This window comes from Magnolia sinica, chromosome 7, assembly GCF_029962835.1.
Source record: "Magnolia sinica isolate HGM2019 chromosome 7, MsV1, whole genome shotgun sequence".
Lineage (NCBI taxonomy): Eukaryota > Viridiplantae > Streptophyta > Magnoliopsida > Magnoliales > Magnoliaceae > Magnolia > Magnolia sinica.
Genome location: NC_080579.1, coordinates 27,282,237 through 27,290,274, shown reverse-complemented (window position 1 = coordinate 27,290,274; position 8,038 = coordinate 27,282,237). Strand labels below are relative to the sequence as shown.

The following is an 8,038-nucleotide window of genomic DNA, read 5'->3' as shown; positions in this document are numbered from 1 at the left end:
TTGGGGTTATGAACAAGTTTTTGGCACCATTGCTAGCAATTAACGGTTGCATTTTTATGAGATTAAATAGTTTTGGAATTAGGTTAAGATTAGGGTTTTCTATTTTTCTATTTTTAGGATTGGGGTTTGTTTTCTGTTTTTAAAAACTTTCTAATCCTAGGATTTCTTTTATTTTTAGAGATTACTTTCTAATTCTAGGTTTAGAACTTTCCTAATCAGCTTTTATAAACTTTCTATTTTATGTTTTTAGAAACTTTCCTTTTTAGAAACTAGTTTACTTTACTAATTTATTTTTAGAAACTTTCTAATTTTAGAATTTTTGTTTTTAGAAACTAGCTTGTTTTGTTTTGTTTTGCAGGATTTCAATTTGGAACTTCTAATTTGGTAACTTCTTTCTAATTCCCTCTCTCTTTCTATTTCTTGATTTCTATTTTCCTTTCTCTCTTTTAGGTTTAGCTTAGAATCTAAAATTGAGGGCTGAGACTGTCACGCCCCAAATCCAGGGACAAACAACTTCCATGATGCCCTGAAGCTGGCACTCAACTTTCATACACCAAGTCCAGAGTTTGGTGCACTAGAAGGAAGATTTTTTATTAAATTTTTTGTTGTTGTATATACATATAATAATACTTCAGCATGAAGATCCATGATCAAAATACCAAGCAACACTCTCCATTATAAATCCTCTTGGTTACAAGTACAATGCTTTTCAAATGGTACACGACATCAACATTGCCAAATCGAAAAATAAATACAATGCATCAAGAAAGCTAAGTCTTCCAAGCTACTCCTTCGTAGAAAAAAATGGGAAATAGGAAGCTTAGACAAAAAGCCTAGTGAGTACACGTGTGTGCAGTGTGTCCTACATGCAAGTAAGACAAATATGCCACAAGGAAATTATGTATGGTGATAGCCGTGTAGCACGTAAGGTATGATGCCAATGCCAATGCAATGTATATGCATCATAGTAATATTCTGAGTCAATACTACCAGCATCACCAAGTCATATTTTCATTTCTCCTATACCACAACCATAACCGTATTACACACATCCGTAATCATATCATCATCATCATATTTTCATACCATATCATAATCGTATATCTTGGGAAGCACTATGGTTAACACCCATGCACCAGACACTAGTAATCGACCTCATATACCCGCCCTGTAGTGGACTTCCACCAATTGTATATCATGGGAAACACCGTAGTCGACACCTATGCACCAGATACCAGTAATCGACCTCACATACCCACCTTGCGGTGGACTTCCACCCGGCATGCCAGTAGTGGACATCATTTGCACTTCTCCTCACCGGCGAGTCAGACCGGTCTCTATTTGTACCTCAACCATTAAGCAGGTTGGACCCATCTCTTCTTAACATGACCTCGTCAGTGGGAGTCAAATCCATGACCCATGTATTCACTCGACCCGACAGTGAGGCAACCCTAGCTAGCATAGGGGCTTAAGGACTTTCAACCCAAGGGGCACATCATCCCCTACTATTTCTACATTTTAGGGATAACCCAAGTCATCATCATAGATATACATTTCATCGTCAAGATCCAACTCATGTTATACGACATGACTGTGGTATTTTAATCATCATGTATGTCATGATTAGACATAAATTCAAGCAATTATAATAAGGCATATGTTCAAGTGCATGTGGTATGCATATAATGCCATGAGTTTAGGGTCTACTTAACCTTTAAAGTAAAAATGGCATATAATCATCATATGCCACTATCAACTATATCAATCCATGATCATATGACTAAACTGAAGAGGACATATCTTCCAAATGGACAAATGTATTAAAGTACACTTGCGCATACCATCATTCCATAGCGCATGAGTATGATCAATAACAACATGGTCAAGTAAATGAATTTAGTATGCTTGGAAATGGAACGACATTAATCAAGATATTAAATCACATACTTCTATTAACCACAATAACTAACATCATTGATATCATCCATAGCTATCATAATCACGGACATTAATTATATTCAGAGTTACACCATATCCTTCGCAAGATAGATATTCCATTAGTGGTTTTGGCCCAACGTGATTTTCTTCTATTGAAACCACATGGTTATACTCGAACTGGGCTTTATGGTTAATGAGTGGTGGTGACGCAAAGTACATGCACCAAGTGGTAATGAAATGAAAGACATAAATATAACATATAGTAAATAAGCCACAGGATGGATGGTGCTAGCGAAACTTGTATAACATAGTGGACTTCACCTTCACGTGGGTTGTTAGTAAATTGGATTTACAAATAATTATTGTAGTAGTTCTACAATAGTTTGGAAGGCACAGGTAAACTTCATAAGATATAGTGAGTCCTAAGTTGAACAACTTGGGTATATAATATACACATAAGAGTTAATCACGGTTGGATGACAGTGGGTTTGTCTCATACAACGTAGTGGGTCCTACTTCCAAGTGGTACTGCAAGCAGATGGGTCCACACACAAACATTACAGTGGGTCACAACAAGTAGATAGTATAGGTAACTCCCACTCATTAAGGCAGTACAAGAAAGAACAATTCAGATGCACAAGGCACATGTCAGCAGGCTCCATGATCGAACTATTTGGTTAGCAAAACAATTGAACAATGTGGATAAAATACGTACATTGAGTGGATTCACCAGTGTTCAAAAGTTATACGTTCAATTAACACTATTTCATATCGTTTGACTTATTTAGGAATTGGATCTAGGTCATTTTGGAATTATGTTCTAGAATTAGTTAGCCTAATGGATAAATGGTGAAATATGCAATATTTACTTCAAAGTAGGGTCCATAATCAATCTGACGCACGTCTTAAGTTCATATACCAAGAGTTTACACCATAGCATAGTCCATGAGTCTAAGCAATCACACAATTCTCATATGCCCACATGGTCTTATGGTCACTCCATTATCAGAAGTCCATATGGTTGAGTGGCCACACAAATGTCACTCTACTAGTCATAATAAGGGACTTAAGGTCACATGGTTGCTTATTTTTTTACTACACCATAACTCATACATCTATGTGCAACTACTTGATTAAGCTTCCATGTGGTCAGGTTGTCGATGCCATAATTTCACTTGGTTGAGTGGACATACAATTAGTATCATAGTCTAATGATTACATCTCAAAGCATCCAAGGCACAATCACAAGCATACCCACCATACCTGGTTACACTATGTTACAGTAACTCTTAAACTATAATCGCCCTATACTTCATATAGAGAATGACTCAAATTCGGTGTCACTTGATCAAGAGGCCATGAACTAGCTTCCATCACATCAGATATAGTTTAGTGGTCCCCATATTTGCCTCACCTATGAGCATAATGTAAGGGTTATAGTTATGTCGCATGATACCGAATTGAGGGGCACTCCATTATCAAGTTGTATAATCCAACCCGTATAATAATTTTCATGACTAAGAAAATCTGCACGTACAACCCGATTTTCATGGTTTGGGTGACTATGGCTATGCCCATAAGCATGTGGTCATATCATTGGGTGGTCACCAATGCCACCTGACTTCATGTAGTTGGTTAGCCTTGTGTGAATTTCGTAATCATATGGTTAAATGACCACATATACTCCGCAATTGCATTTGATTAGGTGGCCATACATACGTCACATGCCCACATGATTAAGGGGCCAAACACATATATCACATCTTCACACCACTGAAGTCTACATATTTATTATAATTAAACATGTTTAAGGGTTTAAACACAAGTCACATGATCTTATTACTTGGGGCCACACTCTAACCAAAGTGCCAAGTGATCAAGGGCTGTCCACAATCAGCCCATTTAAGGGATTAATCATCATTCAAAAATTACAATAACAGTTCGTCATACATTCAACACATGGAGATTACAAACTCTTGTCGAAGAGGCTCAATGGTTGGCCCAAACAAGGCTACGACTGATGGGCCCACATGGCATTCACTCAAAATGTGCCTTAACATTCGTAGGGTCACACATTAATAGAATTTACAATGGGTTCTATGCGGTGGAGCTCATAGGGCTTTCCCATGAGGTTAAGTTGTGCGTAACCCACTTAAGACTTAGGTCTGCTTTGATTTTAGTATAAATCCTAAAATGATATGAGGAAGTGGATGGTCCGCATGGATTAAATAGATACACCATGGTGGTCTTAGGTTAGATCCAATGGTTAGGTACTTATTCTCACAGCCTTATATTATATGTCCATTTCAGGTTAGATTGACTGATCTTTGGGACAATGCCCTAAAAGGGACCCGGTACATGGGCTAGATGGGTTGAATATCTAATACATCATCAGGATGGCCCATAACAAATTTTTAGTGATGAGAGTTTAATTTACATTATTTCATAATGTACAGCTATCTAATCATTGGATGGGCCTGATTCATGGTAACATACCATCAAAAGGGTTGATAAAATAGATAAACAATGAGGATCTTAAATATATATCATGTCATAGCCACGGTGGATTAAGTGGCATAACACTTACATCAAAGTGGGCCATACCACACACAAGTTGAGAGGGTTACCCTCCATTAAATATTCATAATCATTTGTTGGGCCCACAGAGATGTGGTCCATGAATCCAGCCCATCCATTATGTGTGTCTCACTTGGTTAAGGGGTCAAACCAAGTTTCAGATGCATCCAAAATTTAGGTGGACCCCAGCAAGTGTTTTATATATGCTCGAGCTCCGAGTTGCACTAACGATTCAAGAAGATCAAAGTTACATGGGTCCCAAAGTGATGTATTTATTATACCTACACTGTTCATATATATATATATATATATATATATATATATATATATATATATATATATATTTAGAGATCATTTTAGAGCATTATACAAACAAAATGAATCATATCCAAAGATTATCTAGACCTCACCACAAATAGCAGTGAAGATAATGATTTCACCATTAAACAATACACGGCCGAGTATAAAATTTATTTTCCACCCAATCTGTTCATAAGGTCACAAAGACCCGAATTAAGGGGAAAAACAAATTTCATATTGGTCCAAAACTTCTATGACCCAAAATTCAATGGTTGACATTCAATCCCCTACTACTTTTGTAGTGTGGCCCACTTGATAGTTAGATCTATCTTATTTTTCTTCTCAAGCCTTCAGACAACTCGCTAAATGGATGGATGGTTTTGATATAACATATTCCTCATGATCAAACCCATATAACTCCCTGATATCAATGTAATCTTCTCTCCCTCTCTCTCTCTCTCTCTATATATATATATATATATATGGTGTGGGCCACCTGAGTTCCGTGTACGGCTGATTTTTGGGGCATCCCACTTTCTAAAGGGGACCCATCAAATGCACGGTGTAGATGCTCGACAAGCATCATGGTGGGACTAGTGGTAAGACCCATCATCCTTGCTCTCCCAAGCAGCAGGACGCTGCTTGCTACAACGTCCAGTTGTTATTCTTTTAATGGTTTTTTATAGGAGGGGCCCAGATCCTGGTGATCCACTCCATCTGTTAGATTTTATCACTCGAGACAGATTTAAGAAGCCCAATATTCAGTATTTTTCAACGTATAGAAACATCACAGCAGAGCCTAATAGATTATTACTGTTAAAATAATATTTTTGATGGTGTGGCTTACTAGAGATTTGGATTGGCTTCATTTTTCGGCTCAATGCCTAAAATGAGCTAGGAAATTGAGTGGATGGCGTGGATTAAATATATACATCATGGGTGGGCCCCATTGTGGACCCACACCCTCTTCCCCTCTTTTTCTTTCAAGCGGCGGCAGGGGCTTCTGGACGCTGCAGCAAGCAGCGTCCAGCCTTCCTTTTTTTGTTTATTTGTGGTGTGTATGCACGTGTGTTCATGTGTGTGTTTGGCCAGCCCAATGGTCTCACTTTGGGCAGTTTGGATGGCTTACAAAATATTCTGGTGGGCCCACTATCAATGGGTCCCACATAAAGTCTATAACAATTTATTTATTTTTTAATTATTATTCTTTTTTATATGTATTCTCCCATGAATCCATACCATTAATCACATCATTATCATCATATCATCACCACTATAATCATCCAAATAATAAAAAAGAAAACAAACCAAGAGTGGAGTGGGTGTACTCACCTTGATGGATTAGATGGATGGTTGAGATGGATGGAAGGGATGGAATTGATGGAGTTGATGGCCCACTAAGATCACTCCTTTCTCTCTCTCTTGTGTAGAAAAATGGTAAAACGCTAAGGGATGAAGGACTATTTGTAGAGAAATTGCTAAAATGTGGTTAGATTCAATTAATGTGATCTTGGTTAGCATAGATTAGGATTATGACAATTAATTCATGATTTGTAATTAGTGGTAGGTTAAAGGAGCATGGGATGGCATGGTGTGATGATGTCATGGTTAAGGTGTGGCATGGAGAAGTATTGACTTTGGGGAGCACATGAGAGATGGGAGGTATGGGTGTGTGACATCACACACATGGGTAGAGATTCTCTCACCCATGTGTGGCATGTGCATGTGTGTATGACATGTGTTATGCACATCTGTGGAATGGAGTACATGGTGCCTTGTGCACATGTTACACTAATGATTCGTCATGGCGTATCTCACTAACAGAGTATTGTACATACGCACAGGTGTACCTCCACGATCACGGCAACGGGGTCGATATGAAATAGGTTTCAGGGTCTTGAGGTTTCGGTCAGTTGGGTGTGTACTATGAACAGCCAATCCAGGTCTATCAAGGGCATTGATCATCGCGTACATATGTATAGAAAATGGTACGGAATGGAAGGAGTGTTACAGAGAGTGTTTCATGCCTAAGTGGGTCCGTGATAACACTTGACGTCTTTTGAGTGAAGGAGGTTTGGTTGAGGGGTTATCTATTTATCATAAGATTAGACACCACTCAAGATCCTCAGGGTTAATTGAAGTGATGACTGCAAATCAACCGGTCAATCAACCGTAAAGACAACCTCAACCGAGGGTTGAAGAAGTTTAGGATGAGAATGAGGTGCATCAAGCACCCCCGCCTCGTACTTTATGAGATTATTTACAACCAGTTTAGGATGAGTATGGATTTTCGGGGTGAGTACACCCTCATGCATGGTTTTTTCAAAAAATATGGGACACATGGATATCAAGCCAGGGGTGATCCAACTCCTTCCAAAATTTCATAGGCTTGAATTTAAAAATCCATACTTACACTTGAAAGAGTTTGACGAGATTATAGCCACTCTATACTTTCCAAACGTGTCCGATGACGTGGTCGGGCTGAAACTCTTTCCTTTTTCTTTAAAAGAGAAAGCTAAGACATGGTTGCATTCACTACGTCCTCAATCTATTAGTAGATGAAATGACATGACAAGGGAGTTCATAAAGAAAATTTTCCCATACCATAAGACGAACACCCTTAGAAAGTCAATCATGAACTTCGCGCAAAAGGAAGATGAAACATTCTTCCAATGTTGGGAGCGGTTCAAAGATATTATTAGTTCATGCCCACAACATAGTTTTGAAACATGGCGCATCACTAACTTCTTCTATGATGGACTAACATCTTCCATGCGCCAATTGGTTGAGATAATGTGCAACGGGGAATTCATGAATAAAAATGTCGATGATGTGTGGGACTACTTTGATAAGCTTGTTAAAAACACACAATCATGGAACATCTCCCCAAAATTAAGCACCATGTCAAGGTCGACTCAATCCAAGGAGATGGGTGGAATGTTTCTCCTGAAAGAGGAAGATAATATCAATGCTAAAGTGGCTAATCTTACTAGAAAACTCGAGGCCATGGAATTAAAGAAGGATAAGGCTAAGGAAACTGTTTGCGGTATTTGTGCTTGCAACATTCACGTAACTGAAAATTGTCCAACAATACCTGCCTTTCAAAGGTGCTGAATGAGCAATCCAATGTCGTGTATAATTATCAAAGACCTTTTAGTGGACCCATCTCTAACACATATAATCCTAGTTGGAGAAATCATCCAAACTTCAGTTGGAGAAATGG

General features: G+C 38.3%; 1 non-coding gene across 1 annotated transcript; it reads right to left on the bottom strand.

Moving 5' to 3' along the window:
- Nucleotides 1–7,431: 7,431 nt before the first annotated feature.
- LOC131252226 (small nucleolar RNA R71) lies at nucleotides 7,432–7,538 on the bottom strand. Its single transcript, XR_009174260.1, has one exon. It is a non-coding gene; the product is annotated as a small nucleolar RNA R71 (small nucleolar RNA).
- Nucleotides 7,539–8,038: the final 500 nt, after the last annotated feature.